This window comes from Phaethon aethereus (genome assembly GCF_964289735.1).
Source record: "Phaethon aethereus genome assembly, chromosome: 2".
NCBI lineage: Eukaryota > Metazoa > Chordata > Aves > Phaethontiformes > Phaethontidae > Phaethon > Phaethon aethereus.
In genome coordinates, this window is record NC_138582.1 from 99,250,034 (window position 1) to 99,271,296 (window position 21,263).

Below are 21,263 nucleotides of genomic sequence, written 5' to 3' on the forward strand. Positions count from 1 at the left end.
TTAGCCAGATTCAAACTCCTGTAAGTGCTAATTAGAGGAGCGAGAAAAATACATGACAAAGGAGTTGACATTGTGTGGAGTAACTTGCGTAACTGTAAATTAGTTGTTCCATTGGGCAGAAAAGATGTGTCACTTGTTTTCTGAGGAAAAAAAAAATCGCTCTTCCTGCCACAACCCTCCTTCTGCCATTGCTTTCTAACAGTCCTGGTTTAAGACCCTCTTTAATTAAAAAATAAGTATGGAAAATTGCAAAAAGTTGTTTTTATATTGTAAATTGGTCTCAGCAAGAAACCCAGATCCAGGCAGTGATGCACGTGGTGAAAAGTTTGTACCTAGCATCTTTGTTTTCAAGCTTTGTGGTCTGCTTAGGTTTCTTTTCTTTGTTTTTCCATGATGACTAATAATTACTACATGTGGTTTTGCAAGTCTTAAGCCTGGATTGTCTGTGAGAAAACATTAATTTTCTTCTGATTTCTTATTGTTCTCACTAGAACTAGAAAGAAAGCATTGAGGATCTTTCTCCTTTAAGTGCCAGAGAGGCTTGAGTTACAGCCCAGTTGCTCTCTGACCTGTTTATTGCACAGTGGCAGCTTTCAGGCAGGACTTGACTGTACCTTTTGGCACCTCGAAGCCTGTACTACTGAAAATGGACCAGAATTCCACAAGAAGTCTTGTGTAGCCAAGTACAAATTCTTGCATGAGGTTACACGCAGAATAAGAGTTTTCAGGGTTTGTACCTGAAGGTTCTCTTTACTGCGTGCTGTTTAAGCTGGTCTCTGATTTGTCAGGCAGAGACTAATGAACTGGAATAGATGGCTATATTACTCGGAATGATGATTGTCTTTTTTGAGTTGACAAGCTTTTGACTTGAGAAGCTATTGTCACCACAAATGACATGATTCTGCAAAACTAAAGACTTGTCTTTCATGTTCTGTATCAGCCATAACCATAGTGCAGCGTAGCAGGATTTCCATGAAAACCCTATAGGTCTTAAGGATACGTGGAGGGTGTGGCGAGAACTGCTTTGAAGCTAGTTCCAGAATGGTGGGTTAGTTGGTTACAACTGGGAGGCTAACCATGGCAGTTCAGGACGTACCATGGGTTGCAAAAGCCTGCCTAGTATTCATTTGTATGGTCTATTCAGCTCCAGGAGCTGGGGCTGAGCTGCATACTGCCATGGTTAGACTGATTAGTTTGAAGCTGCCTTGAATAACGCCTGCATAGTCTGCTCTTGACACCACAAGAAGTGTTATGTAGATTTTCCCCAATTACCAAAACATTTGTAAAGTACACAGTGATTACAACCAGAGTAAAAACATGTATTTCCTTTTCTCAGAGGAGAAGGAAGCTTTACCAGACATGCCAGCAGACCTCCCCTTCTAAGAGGGACTTTGGAGCCTGAAGAACTGATTTAAAAGCTAGGTCTCCAGGTTGCAGGGAATGTTTGTCGATTGCAGTACTGGGTTTGATCTCAGCTGAATCCAAAACCTTTTTTTTTTTTTTTTTTTTTTAATTTTAATTTCTAGTAAGCTAACAGTATCCTGCAGCTGCTCTGCAAAATTGGTATTCCTGTCAGGTCCCCTGCTACTTACTGCAGCAAAATTGACAAGGATGTCAAATTTGCTGAGCACCCTGCAGGAGACACTGGGAGAGATTTACTTCTGGACTGTACCAGAGCTGGGGACCCCACAGTTTCCATCAACCCCGACCTTGGGGAACAGGAATCTACCAGGATCCTACCAGACTCCCCTGGCAATTCAGAAGCATTGGTTGAACCTAGTATGTGTAATACAAAAGATGCTGCAGCGGAAAACTAGCATTTTTCTCCCAGCATTTCCATGACCTCTCATCTAATACCTCTGATTTCACTGAGAAAATATATTTAATTTTTATAATAAATCAAAGGACTGGCTTATGAGATGGCATAATGAGAACCAGCATGAAACTTCCTAATACAGGCTTATTTTCTTCCAGTGCACTGATAAATGTGACACTTGGAAAAAAAATTTCCAATTAGTGTCCTATAGGCATGCAACCAAGCTTTCCCACCTGCATAGAACATCAGTAATTATCAAAAAATAAATACAAGTATTTTATTAGGTTCTTATTTTCTGCAACAATAGATTCAATTATTTTAAATGCTGAAAGTGGCAAGGGTCAAAACACATGACCTTATCTGTTGAAACTTCTTTTGAAATTAATGGGAGTTTTTTTCTGGGAGAGGACTGGAAGAAAGAGAGAGTCAGGTTGAAAGGTTGCCTTTTTCTTGAGATTTCTAAATGTTAATATTTTGTATCCATATCTTTATCAGACTAAAAGCACTGTTTATTTATTCAGAGATGAATGCTTTAGTTCAGTGGTCAGTAGGCAAAAAACCCTTTTAGGTAGCAGGAAAAGTTATTTTCTGACACCTGATAATTGCATAAGATGAGATAGAAAATCTGTAACTGACTGATGGAGGACCTTAACATTATGTGTATTATAAATGGTTCCTTTCAGCACATCAATACTCATATTGTGATGTTTGAGCATAACAAGTCCCCCTTTCTCTGTCTTCATTATTGTAATGTCACTGACAAGCAGAAGGTTTAAAATGATGCATGTGTTTCATATACTTTATATGTTTATAGGTTATGTTGGTTTTGATATCCCTGTAGCAACTATGCAGAAAGGTTCCAAATCTGACATTGCCGTGGTGCTGACTTAATCACGAAGGTGAAAGTCATGGGTTTTGATGCAGACATCTAAGGCCCTTGCCTTGGAGTTGGTCTGTCTGTGAGCACCATCATCAGGTATTTTGTACGGTGACCAGAGCAGGTAGAAAAGAACACGCGATGGCGTGGTCTGTTGTTGCAGATGGTGAGCACCAAATGAGCCTGCATCTGGGGGTTGATTTGAGTGACCTTTTCTTCTGGAAGGTGGACTATTAAGGAGATTGTTCAGGACATGCGCCGTGAGTGACAGATGGACTGCATCTGTGGGACAGGCTCGCTCTCAGGGCAAACAGGAAGGGAGGTTATATTGGGTGAGGGGCACCAGTGTACCGCAGCAGGGCAAGAAACAAATTAATTCTCACAGTAATCCTCCTCCTGGACACAAGTGAAGCTCCTCCCAGCACAGTGCATTTTTCAGTGTCGGGATTGCAAATCATTTTACCACAGAAGGTCCTAATGAAAGTTCTTTGATGGACGCTGAAATTCCCACAGTAAAACTTAAATGCTCCTGACAGTGAAGTTATATATACAGAGAGTTAGACAAAGAAATTAAACACAGCCACAGTGTTGTTCATGCTATAGTCAAAAGTGTGGTGTGTTTTTTTTTTTTTTTAACTCGCCTAAAATTTCATCTTGCACAGAAAGCAGGGAAACCTTTATTACTGTGGAGGGCTGAGGGCCCCTCATGGCAATGAACAGTATGATAAAGCTGACAACTCTAGCTTTGGGAGCACGGGCAAGCTTCTAAATGACAAGATTATATCAGTTGATGGGATGGTTTCTTTTAACAGATAAGGAGCAGCCTCACTTATGGCAGATGAAGCCAGGAAGAAACAGTGAATTTTCTTTGCCCGAGCACGTTTCCTTGGCTGGATGCAGCTCCAGCAGGCTGCACAAGGTTTTTAAAGCCACACTGGGCGCTCTGGGAATCAGCAAAGCGGACAGCAAAAGGGAAAGCTGACTGTCTCCTCAGCCAGACCTTTGTCATTGTTTTTAATACCTTGATCTTGTTCTGCTTGCCTTGATGTGAATTTGAAAACAGTTCCTGGGTGTGCTTTTGTTTTATTGAAGTGCCATACACGTGCTGGTGAAATGTCATTTCCTGGTGATGTTTTGGAGAAGGAGGTGCTTCTAAAATAAAGAAGCCTGAGGGAAGATAGGTTCTGGGCTTACTTGAAATATTACTGAAATTTTTTATAACTGTATTCATCAAGAGCAAACTGCTTGCAATCCTTCAGAAAAAAAGTATTTCAGCTGCTTGCAGGAGTCTGAATAGGGGAAAAAATGTCTTGTTTTGCCATTTCACATTTCCGGTGACCTTCATTTCACAGAGCTGGTGCATCCATCTTCCCCCATCCTTGCTCCCTGAGTTGAGGTGCTCAGGCAGAGGAGAGGAGGAAGCATGTCACTTGTACTTGGAGGAAACTGGTTGAACTGAGAAGAGGAAAGGGGGAGACAGTGAGATATTAAGGGATGTGGAGAAAACTCAGTTGTTAAGTAGGAGAGGCAAGGATTCAGCAATGTTTGGGTTAGGTACATAGGCCCCCTGTACAATCAGCAGAGAAAGTCCAGTGTCAGAAGAAAGCTCCACAGCACAAAGTAGAGGGTTGTCTGAGACAGTCAGTAATACTAAAGAAAGAAAAGGAAATCTGTTAAACTCAGGGTTTCCATGCCTCCTAGGTGCTTTGAAACCTCCCTTCATTCGTGTACCAGATCCCCCTCCTAGAAATACGTACAACTTCCACAGAGCCGGGAGGATGGATGAGTCCTCTGGTGCCACAGCTCCCATTCCCAAAAGCTATAGTTGAGCTAGCAAGCCATGTCCTGTTCTGTAGCTGAAGAAAGGCATGACAGTGCCTTCCTAGCGTCGTGCTGGGGGTGCCCTCCTGAGAAGAGGGAGTTCCTGCTCCTACTTCATTTAAAGCTTAATTTTCTTACTATACAGTTGTAGAAGTTAGTGTTCAGGAACCTATCTCAAGGTGTAGGGCTGGGGAGTTTGTAGGGATAAAAACTGGGGCTGAACAAAGTAGACCTGGATATTCAGAAGAGCCAAGAGGCAAATCAGTGTGAGCCAAGCATCATGAGTTGGATTGGGGAAGGTTAAGTTGGGGGACTGGGACTTTCAGGGCAGGTTTGTGGGTTGATTTGCTGCCCAAGGACCTTAGGACTTTCTTAACAGTTGTCTGTACGGAGGATGACAATCTTCTTTTGCTGGCAGTTACTCTGTTAAACTGGAAAGGCTGAGGTCTGCACTGTCTAGTGTAGACAGTGCCACAAAGTGGAGCATCTGGATTTTTTTCAGTTTGCTTTTTAGGGAGGGCATGCATGCTCTTCCATTTACTTTGATTCACACTCCAACTGTGTGGTGAAACACACAAAAAATTAAGTGTGCCAAACCTAAATCCATTCATGCAACCCTTAGCAGCCCCACTCCCAGAATCTGCACTAAAACAGCCATTCATTTTATGCTCAAATGCTATTTTTTTCACTTGCTGAGCCTCGGTGCTTTGGTTTTTTCCAACCAGAGTTTTTTAAGAAGTGCTCTATAAAAAATTCGGATGTGTTTATATAAGGTAAGTCTCCCAGTCAGAAGAGGGATTGTTTAAATTTGGCAACGCTTGCAGCCAAGGACTTTCAGCGTTTCTGATGAATACCAAGAAGAAAACAAAATGTGGTAAATCTGTGCAATTAGAGGAACTGCTATTCATAAACCATCCCCAGTTCATTTTATTCCTACTGCTGATTATTTCTAACTACAATAGGTAAATATTTTAAACTTTGCTTTCCGGAATATTCCAATCAGTAGAAATTCAATTATGTATTGCCACGGCTGCTCTTAAGCCTTCCTACTCCCTTCTGCTTTGCCCAATGATTGCCTCTTGTATTTTCTCATGTAAAACTCTTGGGCTGTTAAGCTAGTCGTGCTGTTTGGGTGAGACCTTTACCTGGGGAAGTGAAGAAGCGCAGCCTGCAGACATGCCTGCCCTTGCCTCTGCCTGTATTTTTGGGGAGGCGGTCTAGGGGGAAGAGATTTTGGGTGGTTTGGGGAGGTGGTCTAGGGGGAGAGATTTTGGATGGTTTTTCCAAGTGCTTACCAGGTTATTGAAATCTATCCACAAAGGTCCTATTTTCAGCCGGTACTTTGAAAGCAGTGGTTTTTTTGGATTCTTGGTTAACAAGGGTAACTGTGTTTTAAAATACTTTATGGTCCCATTCTGTTCTCCTGAATTTTATTTAATAACTACTGTGATCCCATGTGAAAGATACTATTAATATTTCAGTTACAATTCCTCTTATACTTTCAGGCCAGACTATCTCTAGGTTTAGGTACGGAGTACTGACGTAATTACAGTTTTGCTTCCTTCATCCTTTTATTCTGATGACTTGGAAATGTAATTCTGAATCGGCCTTGAGAAAGAGAATGGAGTCTCCCCTGCAATGTAGCTGGGTCTGAAGTTGCCCTGAAGCCTGAAAGACCTCAAAGTCCTGTTCCGATCCTTGATGAAGTCCATCACTGAGACTGTGTAAAACCTCCAGTAGCCCTTTTGATGTGAGACAGTGAGCAGGCGATACAGACACTGGTCCCAGCCAGGTATTTTTGCTGTGCTGGCACAGCTTATGGAGCTCTAATGCTATGATGAAAATCACTGATCGTTCCCAAGACTGTGGGAGAAGAGAAAGAAATGGCACCGATGTAAAACTTAGTCCAGTCTTCCAAAAAGGAACTCTGGTTTTGTAAAAACCCAGCAATACGACTACTTTTCAAGAGTTACTCAGTGCTGCTTTGTTCCCTGTTTTGTGGAGTTTTTTGAGAGCGGTGCAAATTGTCATTCTCTGAAGAAAAACACCATTTTGCAGAAACTTGGGCTGTCCAGGAATGTACATTGACTTAAGCAAATACTTTTATCTGAAGAAAATTCCAGAAAATAGGCATATTATACATCTAGATTAATTTTAGAAGAGTTTTTATTCAAATATATGTTTCCATTTCAAATTTGAATTAGATATTAACAAGGATAGCTAAAAATTTGAATTACAAATATAAAATTACCTGACAGGAAAACGTGTATTTTAAGTCTGCTGAAATATTACACTGCTTGAGCTCAAGGACTGAATAAAAAATTAAAATCCACTTTCAGTTTTATTTTTTGCATTGATCCAAAATTGCACCCTTGGTGTGTTTTTAATTTTGGAGGAGAAAAAATTTGCATTCTAGGTCTAAATGCAGGTTGCCCATAGCTTCGTTTTGCATGCACTAACATTTTCTTAATGTCTTTTAAGAAGCTGGCCAGAAGTTGCACAAGAATTCATGCAAAACTACAGGCAACTTTTAAAAAATTTAACCTTTTGCCTTTCTATAGAGGCAGCAAAACTAGCCTGTGTATCTGCTTACTGCTGTGGAATGGAAGATCCACAGAGATTTTTAAACTCAGTGGTCATTTGCAACCATGCAATTAGATATACAGCCCAAAGCTTATGGCAGCAGAAGGCACTTTATAGCCAGGCAAAGCAGTGGGTGATGTTTGCTTCTTTATTGCTGCAATTATAAATTATCAGTGGTTTTAGATTTGTCATTTTAAGCAGATTAAAAGAATTCAACTGCATTCGGAAGCTGCAGATCTAATTTGTACACAGGAGGCAGTTAAAGCAGTTGTCTATTTTTATACTTGAACTGCCAAATGGAAGCTCCTGGTTCAAAAATGGGGGGGGGTGTGGGGGGGGGGTGTGTGTGTATAATCACTCCCTTGGGAGCATGTACTCCACTACAGAGCAGTATCGTTGTGTCTTCCTGAGATCTGCCGCAGAACATTTCCAGGGTTTAAAAAGTGAACTTTGCTTAGCTGGACTGAAAAATGCATTTTGGGATCGTTCTAGCCCTGTGCCAGTTCTAATGGAACATGTGAGATGAGGCCCTTGAATGTGTCCCTTCTTACAGGAAGGGGATGTTTAATGAGGCTGTTTGGGTTTTATGCTAATTATATTTCCAGCTGCTGTGAAGATTATACGAGGCTGCCCAAACTATAACACTGCGACATAATTCTACAACAATGCATTCCTGTTAATATAATAATACAATTAATCAATTAGAGAATCTACAGCAAATTTTGAGGATTGAAGAATAGATGCTGTTAATAGCGTAAGCTTCTGCACGGTATATGGATTAGAGAACAACATTCATTGAAGGTGTTTTAAGTGTTTTACCAACAAATCAGCAATTGTAGAATATCTGGTTGGGGGGTAGAGAGAATGAGCGTGTTTGGAAGAAACTCATTCTTGTGTAAAAAATTGTTGAATATCCTCAGCTGCTATTGCTGTGACTCATGAACGTACAGTCCTCATCAGACGGCGTCCTTACAGATTATTTTAGAATGCTTTCATTTAACAACAAAATGCATTGAAGCTGCTCTTTATTTTTAGATTGCATTTTAAGCATAGAAATTAATTAGTATTTCTCAGACTGTTGGCTTTCGTTCTTCAGGTTTTTACTACCCTTTTTAAAGATGCCGGTGAAAAAATCAACATTTCACAGTGACATGGAACCATGAGGCATCTGGTCTCTGATGAGATCAAAGACGGAGTGAATCTAAGTTGTGCAGGTGTGCGTCTTGAGACTCGGCGGAGTCCGTTGGTGACACCACAGAGGCTGGGTGCCTCAGCTGGGGAAATGTGCTCAGTGACTCGACCGGTTCCCCCGCGCTTTGGTCGGAGGTGAACAATGGAGAGGAAAACCTCCCATGCCTTTCAGAGACTGCTGCCAGGTAGTTTCGGAAAGCGAAATTTGTTAGATGCCTTCACTCGAAGTCCTGTTGAGGAAGTTTTGTTCCTAGAATACTGTTTTGCTCTCGCTTGGTGTTTCCCACGGGGGTGAAATGAAGCAGAAATCCCTGAGGCCAGCGTGGCGGTACCTCGATTGAGCCCTACCGTATCAGTGACCCAATTGACATCTGACCTATGTTGTGACTAGGAAATGGGTTGGTACAGTAATGTGAACGTACAGCCCAATGACTCTGATGTGATGGCATTTTTTAATCACAGTAGCTGCCTTTTATTTCCGTGTCTGTGAACTGCGTTAAAAAGGCACATACAGCTAGATGTATAGGGTATTGGCAGCAGGGATGAAAATCCCAGGTCCATGGGGATCTGAAACACGGATGGCAGTAACTCAGACAAAACCACTAGCTTCATGAGCCCTTTCCAGGGCTGCTGGGGCTAATATGTTGGGGAATAGTAAATAGTTGTTAGAAGGAAAAACTGAATTGCCCTGCATACAGAGGTTTAATAGGAAAAATCAGATTATGAATTGGGAATCAAAGATAGCTTGATGAAGAACAGTTTCTTAGAAGTCTTTGTCTAAGTCTTGTTTATAGTAGGGCTTGTTTATACATTGTAACTTGAATTATTTAAACCGTAAATATGAAACAGATTACTTATATCACCATAAACCCTTGGGTGAATGCTTACTCAGTTCATAAACTCATTCATTTTATTTTCATTCATTAAGGCCAATTCAGATCTGAAGTAAAAAGTCTACGCAAGTGTTTAATGTGTCATTGGTGATCCTCCTTGAATTACTTAATTCAGATTGCTTTTCCTGAGTGCCCACATAAGGAGCCACGGGAGCTAGTGCGCAGGAAAGAGTTGATCGGATAACTACCTTAGCTGCCACAAGAGGTGGGATCTAGAGGCTCTGTTCGATGAGAGCTACACCTGGCTACTTGGGCTGACCCAAGGGCACAAGGCAGAAGGCGGCCGAGGTAGTGATTAGAGTATTTAATGAGGAGAGGAAGCTGTTGTTGCTCTCCTCCAAATTCTGCTGCTAACCCATCCCAGTCTTTTTGTGAATGATGCCTCTAGAATATTATACTCCAAGTATTGCAGGACTTAATTGCAATTTCACCAGGCTTCCTCTTTTTTTTGGTCAATCTGTCCAGGTGTAAGATTTCTTCAGAACGGCAGCTCACTAAATCAAGTCACTCAGAGGGAATCTTGGATTCCAGTAATAAAAATTATTAAAAACCACATGTGACTGTAGAAGAAAGTCTTGGAAACCAAGCATGGGGAAAAGATCTCAAATTCTTATTGGAGATTAAGCTCACTGTTTTGAAGAAACCTACCAATTTTCTGAATATTTCTAATTTGTTTTATCAATACCAATTACATTTTCAGAGGAATGTTTCAGTTCCATAGTATGGTGTCTGTATAAAGAAGACTTGAGTAGTTAAAAATAAGACTTACTTTGGTTTCCATTTGTTTGTATAGGCCGAACGTACAATACTATCTGTTATTAACTGCATCTGACTTGTTTATTGTCTACAGGATGTCCCACACTTCTAGATAAAAGTAATGGTAGGATAGATCCATGATGCTGAACATCACTCGTTATTCCTTTTGTTCTTGCTGGAGTAGCAGGTGTATGTTTCTAGACTGAAAAACAAAATACCTAGGTCTCTTATTTTGTAGCTGAATATGTGCATGGAGATTTTTGGAGGAACAGTTCCTCTTAAAAAGGTTTTAATTTGATAATTAACAATCTTGGTCCTTTATATCTTCAGAGTTCTATATATACATCTCTCCAAGTTGAACAGGCAATCACAAACAATTCTGTTTATCAAGAGACAGAAAAATCATACTTTTGCTGTGGTGAATGATACTTTTTCAACTTAACCAATAGCATTATTTGCCTATTTTAAAAGAGACGTTCTTGGGGAATTTCTATTTGCTACTAGCTACTTGCTTGAGCCTGAAAACACCAATCCCTCACCTCCCTATTTTGTGCAGGAAACTCAAGGTCTCCATGTGCTCTTCATTAACTCCTTAGTTAAAAATAGCATGGGACTGACAGCTGAACATGCCTAGGTAAGCAGTATTCTGAGGAGGGTCCAAAGAGTATCCAGAAATGCTGCTGCCTGAAGGCGATGACGCATGTTTGTGCTGAAAACGGTTGACAATGGGTTTGATTTTCTTCCTGATGAAGCTGGTGGATTCCCCCTCCCTGTCTCCACAGGACGCAGAGTGCCTGGCAGGCAGTTGCTGAATACCAAAAGCCTTTGCTCATACGGACAGGCCATGAAGGCTTCTGCCAGCTATACAATCTCCCTTCTGAGGTGTTTTGTTCCCAAAAAAAGACCATGGCACTGGGTGGATACTTAGCTGTTTGCAGCAGTAAGGTTTGTGTCTGCAGGCTAGAACGCTTCCAGGATGTACATGTATTCAGAACACACCTTTGCAGCACTTTTATATTCAAGTTCTGCCTCAAGACACTTTGAAGCCCGTGAATTTTCTATCACCATCATCAAGAATCAATACTGCATTTACACTTCTATGCTGGCACTTAAATTTTCAAACTGTACACATACCTCTAATAGCCTGCGTGCTTTATAGACTTGATCGAAAGCCCTGTAAAAATGATCGTTAGATTCTCTTTGGTTTTTATGGGCATAGGATCAAGCCTGTATTAAGTAGTCATAGTAGCATTCCTCCCAATTTCATATCTAATGAGAAAATATGCTATAGGCAGATTAAACATCAGTTAAAAAAAGATGTAATTGACTGTGAGTGAAATATGCAGAAGGCGTTTGGACTAAAATTTAGATATGCCTGAGTAGTGATGTTTTTTCACATCAGCTAGTAGCTTCTTGTACATCATCTCCTGTGGAGGATTTTAGTTTATAGTCATGGGGAAAAACAACTCGATAATTCCATAAGCAATAGAACTTATAAAACCCAATTTTGTATGAGTTGCTCCTTCATGGATCTTTTGCTGTTTAATCATGAGGCTAGGAATGGCGGTTTGGATCATTTTTCTCTAACCAGCCTCCCAGTTTCTCTGAATTTTAGGAGAATAATAAATTTATGTTCTTCTGTCCTGCAGCCAAAGTTGGCCAAAGTTGGAAACAGGTAGTCAACTGATAGTTGTCAACTAGGGCACAGAAAGACAGGAAAGCCACTACTGCTGCTAGAAATACACAGGAATGGATGGGAGAAAACAGGCATTGGCTGGCTTGTACAGAAAAGGATACCTTGTCTGAGTTTGGGCAAGTGGCAGCACACCAGGTATCCATTTTACAAATTAATTCTTAACTCCAAAATATGTGGAACACTTCTCCATCAAATGTACTTCTGTAAGGAAGAGACGGATCAGGACAGGGAACTTCTGAGAAATTGTCTATGGAAATAATTTGGGCTTTTATGATCAGTGGAAAAGCCTTCCACTTTCTTTGAAAAGGAGGTAGGAAGGAGAAGGTATTATTGACCAGGCATTATTTGGCGGACAGGAGTTAGATACTAGTAAAATTTAATAAAGGTTATTTTTGCCTGTAACTAACTGTATCATAGTTACAGTCTTTTCATCAGAACAGCTGAGGATGCAAGAAACATTTTCTCCCTTTTTTTAAAATTTAAAACCTTCTTCAGCTGTGTTCCAAAGAGAACCCCATGCTACAGTGGGTGTAAGGGAGGGCAATAAGTCAAAACAAGAAGGGAAAAGAAAAGGCAGAGTCATGGCAGCCCCTTCTGGAGGTGCAGTGGCAATCCTGGGTGCATTGGCACTGTCCTGTTGAGCGCTTCAGTTCTCGTTGCAGCATGATAAAGCTCTGTGCCACCTCACAACTCGGGTTGGAAGCCAGTTGGGACCTAGTTTCCGAAGCACCTTGATGTTAACCAGGGCATGAATGGCACTCTGCAGGCTTTTCTGGGATTTGGATCAGAAATTAGATTCTCTCAGAGAGAGAGAGAAGGAGGTTTCTCTGCAGACAAATGAAGGCAGAACTGTTGTGGGAGTTTTGTGTGTTCCCCGTGGAGCATGCCGAGAGGGCAGGTGTCTGTCAGGGTGGAACAGAGGCAAGACAATTTACTCATTTCTTCTGTTATTCCAGTTGATCTTGAGATTTGTACAGAGGCTGTGCAACAGCATCTGGAACTGTTTGTGTGATACCCCTTGCTTACTGATAAGTGACAATGTGTTTCCTCAGTCTTCCAGTAGCTTTCATAAGGGGTCGGGCTTTGGCCATCCTCATCGTGGTTACCTGGCACAATATCTTGGGAAATGGTTATATTTTTATGCTTCTGTGGTTTATTTTCAAGAATTTACAGCCTGTCCTGTTGGCTACGAAGAGCACAAAATCATTCAAGATCTAAAATTCTGAATTCTACAAATAGATCACATTTTGCATTTGTAAATTTGATCCTAGTAGGGCACAAACCTCAGTAATTGTTCTTTGGATCATGTCTCATTCCGCCCATGAATTAGTAGTATTGAAAATTTCACATAGGTGCCTTAATTAGCTTGGAATGAACAACATCAAAGGCAAGGGGTACCTTGATTGTAGAGTAAGTAACTGGTCTCCTTGTTTTTCACAAGATGAGTGGATGCCCACCATAACCACTGCCAGTTGTAAACCCCCTACTACTGCATAGATGTTGTATTCTCTGATGATGATCTGATAATTGAAAAGCTCTGTAAATCTTTTCTGGCTTTTATTTACTTATTAACTAGAGGATAACTATAATTCTTTATCTCTTTAATCTCATTGACCTTTTGCTACAGCTGCTTTTTTTTGTCTGACTGGGAATCATTCATGTATGAAGAGTTCTTAGACCACCACCATTGCACCAGGAATGGGTGTACTGTAATGGCCTCAGTCTATCCTAGAAGGGGAGCTCAGTGATGGTTTTCTTCCATCATAACAGGATAATTCACGGCAGGATGCACTGGCCTCTGCCAGGACCTGGTCCTTGTTGCGTCTGTCTCTCTGCAGAGGTGTAGGAGGGGAAGGTAGAATCGGAGTCCCTACTACATGTGCTTACGCTATTTCTTAGTGCATGTATGCACCAGTATACAGCATATGTCTTGATAGTTCACAGGACTCAGTTCAGGACAAAAATGAAGATCATTACAGAAAATGAACATATAGTGGTTTATAAAATAAAAGAATGCAATCAGCAACAGCTACTCTTAATTAGCAATGGCTCTAGACTGGCCCTACAGTCAGTCAGGCATCCATCACTGATCTCCATAACACAGGAGTCTATCATGTTGGCAGCATTGATGCAGGAGCTCTAGCACATCTTCTTATCCCTTGTAGTAATTAAGGCCATACACTATCTTTTATTTAGATGCAATGTTTACACCCCAGCAGGCTTGTAGTTTGGAATGGCTACCTCTAAATATTGATGATGACTTTTTGCATCTAAATCTGTAAAGGCATTGTGCTGAAATGAGAGGCCAGTGACGCTGTGATATTTCTGGCATTAATGTGCAGACAACATTCCTGCAGGCTAAAATGCACTGCAAGTAGCTGACAAAACCAATCAAAATCCCCCTATTTGTTAGTCTAGCAGATTAGTCCATTTTCTGATTTCCCTGCAAAGGTTGTGAGACTGACTTAACTGCCTTCTATAAGATGAAGGCCAGTCTCAGCTGTGTCAGTGTCACACCTTCTGAACTCACACAGGTGAACTGGTGCCATTGAATTAACAAATTTAAAGCTAATTCACATTTTGGTCAAGATGTTTTAGTTAGGGTTCTTGCATCTGTTGCGAAGATTTAGCTGAGCTCCTCTCGGAGAAGGTCATGAGCCAGCCTCCCACCTGTTGGGAATCATTGATGGCACCCCATGGGCTATCCCACGTGCTGGGACCTGTACCTGGATTTCCAGAAGACCTGAGCCCCTGCTGCCATTGAAGATGTAGCAATTTTACAGTTTCTACCTTGTCTTCTGGCACTGGTTCATTTGCTGAATTGAGCTGGCTCTGAGCTCTTCAGGGTAGTTGTGACATCTTCCTCCTGGGATCCTGATCATCAAAATGACCACTAAGAAAAAGAAGTTGTATTTGACCAGGATCTTCAGGATTTATCTCTGGAATTATGTGCCCTGAGGGAGAGAGTGGCTTTTTTGTGTGGTATCTGTTGTCTTAGTAACATGGTTTAATCCAAGAAATACCACGTGTATTTGAGCACCCTTGATACCCCACACTGCAATATGAGTTATATTGGTCTGTCTTCTTTCCTTGCATCCCTAGAAGGGGGAACTGTAAAAGTGAATGCTGCAAATACACAGGATATTCGACCGACATGGGAAGACAGCTGAGACGCTCCCCTTCTGTGCTAATTGAAAATATGCCAAATCATAGTTCACTGCACAGATAAACGGGAGAAACAGAAGACGGGCTTTGAGGATTGCGCTATCTAATAAAACCCAGCAGTATCTCCAGAAGAGCAGAGCTCTCTCTTAGGCAGTGTTAGAGCAAACATGGTACCAGTATGCATTTTATGAATAAATTGGTGTGCATCCTTGATCTGAAACTCCCTGTGGATTAAGATGAACAAAGCGATAGCTATTACAAGCACATGTGGCAAGGTATGGGCTAAGTGAAGTTTTGCTGCTGCTGGTCTAATGATGTCTCTTGTGCTGCAGAGAAGCTGGATAAAGAGGGCTAATATTCAGGAGCCCTAGATCCATATTATAGTTGATTTGTAGCAAGTAGAGTCGAGTCTCCCTATTCATGTAACACCTGCTAGTTCTGTACAACCTTTATGTATGTACGCCCTACTTTTTTCCCCTAGAATCTATACACGTGTTTGAGTGCTGTCCCTCACTTCGTTGCCTCTTTGCAGCAGATGATGTGGAGCACTTTTTTTGTCTGTTAAAACTCAGTGGTAAAACCTCATCTCTTTCAGTGACAACAAGCCTGACCCTATGTAAAAATGTGGTGAAGGCAGGAGGCTTTCTGCTGCATATCTAAGGTACTCCAGTTAGTGAGAAAACCATTTTAAGTAATGCTTTCAAGGAAAGAAGAACACAAAAAATGCATGAACATTTATTAGAGGAGATAACTGTGGAACAAGATTATGTTGTTGAATAACAAAGTGGAAATTGTTTACAAAATGCTGATTTCTAGGTCACCATTTGCTTAATTTTTCTTCTCTTGCTTTGCTTGAATAATGAAAATGCATTGGTCCTATTAGTCTCCAGAAGATCTTTAGTCATTTCCATTTGTTAGTTGCTCATGAGAGTGTTTCCCAAAGTCTTTTGAAGTGGAACTACCTCTGTATAGGAAGAGAGTCTCAAGAGCCACCCCTCATCCTGTTCCTGACTCCGTGGCATCCCCATGGTAATCGAACCAACTGCTTGTGTGGAAAAGGAATATGAGGAAACCACTGAGGCAATTTTAGCTGTCTCTTAATGAAATGTAACAGCTGGAAATCAGGAAGAGCATGAGCATCATGGGACCAATCAGGCCTCTCTGGAGAAGCAGCAAGCGCTGTGTAAACCACAATCAGTATGTCTGTGACGAGAGCAGCGCTGTACTGAGTGGCTAGCTAAGACTATGGCGGAGTGCTTAAATCTGAACACCACTTTAATTAAATTTCACTAAGTATTAGGCTAGGAAATATAAACTAAGTAGTTGAAAACATTTTAAAAAATTGGAACAAATTCTGGGCTGAAGGGAGCACACTGACCTGTGTCTTCTCGCCATCTGCCTGAGATCATTTTCATGCCTTAGGATATCCTCTCCAGCCAGTGGTTCATTGTATTTTACTAAAACCTGGGCTGTTTTCCATTCTTTCAATACTGTCTGCTTTGAGATTGCTCAAAGCGTACCTCTGGAGGATTTTGTTTCATTTTTCCATACTCTATATGATGGGAAAATCTTTAGGTCAGACATCAGCTTCCTCAGCACAATGCAAGTTGGGTCTCTAGTTCTTCCTGCCAGAGATGTCCCAGACAGATGTTGATGGTGTCGTGTTCACTGCAGGAATTGATAGCAGAAGATGACCTTACCCATGGCAGGAACAGAGCATGCACAAGAGATGTGGGATAGTTCATCACTCACATTTCAGCCCTTTTGCATCAGGTAAAATGCCTACAGAAGTCCTGGATCTGCCCAGAGAATAACTCCCACAGTGAAGAAACTGCAAGAGACAACCAGAAGGACCTCATCTACAGCTGTCTTGCAAGCACTTCCTTTGGGTATCTCAGCCAAGCACCTAGGCCAGGCCCATGGCTCACAGCATTTTCTCAGCTTGTCTTCTGTCCCGCAGCCCAGCCGGCAGACTAGGAGAGGATAAAGAAAGCACAGATTGCCTTGAAGTCATACTAGCCACAGAGCAGTGCTAGGCTAAGTTTTCACTTCATTTTATTTTGCAGTGTCCTTTATGAGACCTCTGTGTGATCTTTCCCATTTTTTTAAACAGTTAGCACCAATGCCATCTGGATAACACAAAGCAGCAAATAACAATTGACTTTTGCTTACATAAGATCAAGTTGTACTTCACTTTACACCTTTATTCCAAATACCTCAGGTCAAATTTTGCTTGCAGTTATGTCTAGGTATTTCCTGTTAGATCTATCAGGTTGGGTAACAGTGGCATTGTAAATGAAAGCATAAGTTTTGCCCCAAACTGCATTGTTCTTCCAGTCCGTCTTAGTCTGTTCAGTTACTTGTCTTTTAATAGTCAAGCTAACTCCTAAATTGAAGTGAACCTGTGCTCAGTGCTTGAAGATAAGAAGCATGGGGCAGACAGTATACTACTTATAAATGAGGAACAAAGGTAGAGGCTGAATCAAGACAGCAGGAAGACAAGGCACGAGTAGGTATCTAATGTATATTTGTGTGGTTATTGTATATGCACGCATGCTCACATGCACTTATTCTTCTATTCCTCTTTCTAGTTTTAAAAACCTAGTCAAAATCCATATACTGAAGATTTGTAGTACATAAATTATGTTTTGGCAGCACATGCTAGGTGTGGATTGATGTGAGCGATTACTCTGTGAGGTTAAGTGTATTAAGAAACATGTAATTACTCAATTTAGGGAGTGAACCATCCAGAGCACCTTATTCAAGGGCAATATATACATATAAAAAAAATATATCTCTCTCAAAAAGATACTGTATAGCTCAGTAACCTGGAACAAGTTGGACAGGCATAAAATGGTATATGTTCTAGTTCTTATTATCCATGTTTTATTTTAATTCATTATTTTGGCTGTATAATTTAAAAGCCATTCCCATTCTTGGACATTTGTAGAACATTTTTAGCCTTGGTTATTTAAACATATGCATATTTTATATTACTTTTAAATTGAATTTATGGATTGGATGACCCTGAGTAGAAGTAAAGCCAATGGAGCACATAATAGTAGTAGGTTTCTGGTTTCAGTTTCTAGTTTTGCAATGAGACGTGAGTAATTTAGGGTCTTTTTTCTTATTTGATTATTGCTCCCCAAAAATACAGACAATGAGAAGTCTCTAACAAGTAAAATGTTTTGCTAGATTTGCAGGGCTCCTAGTGATATAGAAATAGCTGTGATAATAACAACGAGATGTAAAGTGATTGTGTAGTATCTGGGCCCTTATAAGAAAGCGCCTAATTTTTCCAATCTCCTCATATTTCAGTATGTGATTCAGCTGGGATACCCCGTTTCCTCCAGCTGTATATTAATGTGCACAGCCCTATACTCTTTCCTCCTCTCTAGGATTGCCAAAGCCCATCAAGAGTTTCAGATAGACAATTCCTATTGGAATTAGTTGCAACTGAAATGCTTGGTGGCTGGGAAGCTAAGGAGGAGCGAAAATTTTCACCACAATTCCTAGTATTTTGCGTTTCTGGATGTTGCTTCACACCAAAGTGTTCAGAGATGCTCGGGACACTCGCAGGCATTTTCAAGCGTTACCGAGTGAAGTGCCAGAGCGATGCAGATGAATTGGGTTGTGAATGACTTCGGATCGTCACGGGAACATTCAGGCAAGCGAAACCACACAAACTGGATCTGACAGAATAACTTGTCAGACTTGCACGCTGCTTTAAGCTCAAGGAAGCTTCATAATGTGGAGCGGCATAGTGGAAATGGGGGAAATCTGTGGAAAAGAGTCAGTATGAAAAAGCAGGCGGGCACCATTTTCAGTGCTGCCAGCACCAATCTGTTAGAGACAGAAAAGAAACTCTCATGCTGGCTTCCTGGGAAATGGAAATCCTGGTAAACCTGTTTTAGAGCGTCTCGGATGTTTCAATGATGTGTGCGTGTTTATACGTCTCGCTTCTGCTGGCTGCTGCATGTGCTGCTTACAGCAGCGGGCCGGTTTGAAGCGATTCTGTTTGTAGTGAAGTTGTGGCTGCCTAAGCCTGTTCCTGATGACTCCAAGGGCGAGTAATAAATTAACGGTCTGCCGTTGCCTCAGGGTGCACAAAGGTAGACGGGATTTCAGGAGCTGCCAACCCTTTGGCAGTTTTAACATTCGGACTGCCTTCCTGTTTGAGAATAGCAGACTTTTAAAAATACACCCCTAAGTGTGGTTCTGAGGCATCGGTGTTCAGAGGTATATAATGTAGGTATAATTAGGCCACTTTGGTGTTAATGAGGTGCTTTTGAAATTCTCGGAGAGCTTCACCTATCACAGTTCTGGTCAAAGTTATGTGTGTACCAGACACACCTGAACTTCAGTCAAAAGACAAGAATCGGTAAATTCGATGCTCCATCAAAAATTCATCATGAGTTTTCTGAGTTGGGTTTATCACAATGCGAGGGTTCCAAACACTTTAACGGTGATCTTATATTCGTCACGTCCTTTCCCTACTCTGTTCCACTTGATTACAGGAAAGTGGAAATACTGTCTTTGTTTACATCTCGGTAAATACATCTCTGTATTCTCTGCTTGAGAATGAAAGTGTTGCTTTGGTGTACTGAGAGCAGTATCTGACCAGCAATAGCTGTAATAACATCTGCTAATTAGAGGATTTGGCAAAATAATTGCAATTTTCTACTTAAATTAGAAAAGTACTCTTAGTAGAATCTGTGATTCTTCTTCAGGTTGGGGGATATACAGAAGGCTTGCATCAGGACAGGAAAATAACCTCTTGTTAACAAAACAGGGTGGCATCAGAAAGACAAAAGCCACAGTTCTTTTTAAGGAAAAATACCCAACACTCTTCTCAGCTGGGACACACGGTTCTCTCCACCTCTCTCTCTACCCATCTGTGTATACGTGCCCCTCACAAGTCTTGCCTGTTAACTATGTGTCAATAGTATTCCATAGCACAGCAGCAGTAGGGTTGTTTGAGAAAAGGACAAAATATATTATTGCAGCATTTTCTGAAGAACAGCAGGAGATCACAAACCACTTAAGTTTCCATGCCACAGAAATATGATTATGTATTTATAAAGATTAATTTTTAATAATGCTGTTAGCTACAAATGTGCCTAGATCACATGTTTGGGTACAAATGTTCCTTGAACTCCGATGAAGTTCACATCTAAATTCAGAACAGTGAAATATGTACAATATTTCAACTAGGTCTGGGATGTACAAAAATGGTGGCTACTCAGTTACCATGAAGTTTTCATACCTGACTGAATATTACTGGAACGTTTGGTGCTTGTGTTTACAGCTATGCCCATCAATTGATTTCTTTTGATGTACAGTCAGGATAATGCTAATATTGCAAAGAAATTTGTAGGCCTGTTGTTTTCTTTAGTATGTAACTCATGACAGTGCAGAAGTGGTATTGAACAAACAATGAAAAACAAATATTCATAAATTCATATACTGAGCATTATCCATCTAAGCATATTTTCAGATAAAAACATTACAATCTGGGGACTGAAAACCTAGCAGCAGTACCAGGATTGGACTTTGTAATATCTTCACCTAAGCTTCTGGAAGCTGATATGCATTTGCATATCAAAACTGCTCTGAATCTTGTGTGGAGAAACCTCCATGAAATTCAGAGCCAGGAGCACCAGCCTTGCAGAACTTGCCTTTCTCAAAGAATAAATTAACTGGGAAAACGCTTACAATCAGTGGACGCTGCTCCCTCTTGCTGTTCATTTTTAAGTGCACAAAAGTCCTCTGTGAGGACTTTTCATTAATGAAGTCTCTTTTCTCCATGTAAGTTGTTGGCTTGGAATGAGCAGCCTGGCTCAAGTCACTGTTTTTTTCAGAGACAAAAGGGTGAGAGCTTGGACAAGCCATGTTCAGTAGCAGCTGCTATAGTTGAAGCCATAAAAATGGGTGTTAATGTTCTCTCTTTGTACATGGGTTAATCCTTTCCATATAATATTTTCATAGGTACAAAGTATATACTGCGTAATATTAGACATTTCTCAACCCAGATACTTCAGAGCAAAGCTGTTGGGAGAGCTCAGAGACATAAATGGAGCAAAGTTGGAGGGTGAGGGGAGAGGCGTTTCTGCACTGAGGAAAAACTTTTGATCCAATCTTATCAATGGGTTTTGATATTATTTTAGTGATACAAATGGCATAGGAACTTACTTGACACGCGTAGTCTGTAAACTTGGAAGAGTTTTGCGCCGAGCATGCTGTCAGTTGGCTGCCATTTCCAAGACTCGTTGCACAATGTTCTTGCAACCTGGAGGAAAAAACCCAAGGTGATGTTTATGTTGTAAGTTGTACTCTGTAAGGTAGGCAGGACTAACTCCAATACGGGTATGAAGAGGCTTCAGAGGTTCTGATGTAAGATCCTCACAGGTTTTGCCAAGTTTGTTACCCCTCGTCTCTACAGCAGGTGCCTCAGTATTGTGCCTG

General features: G+C 41.0%; 1 protein-coding gene across 4 annotated transcripts in view; it reads left to right on the plus strand.

Moving 5' to 3' along the window:
- PHACTR1 (phosphatase and actin regulator 1) overlaps positions 1–21,263 on the plus strand; it is a gene marked incomplete at its 5' end in the record, with an annotated part of 312,028 nt that overhangs the window by 184,047 nt on the left and 106,718 nt on the right. The gene's annotated exons all lie outside the window — the stretch shown is intronic.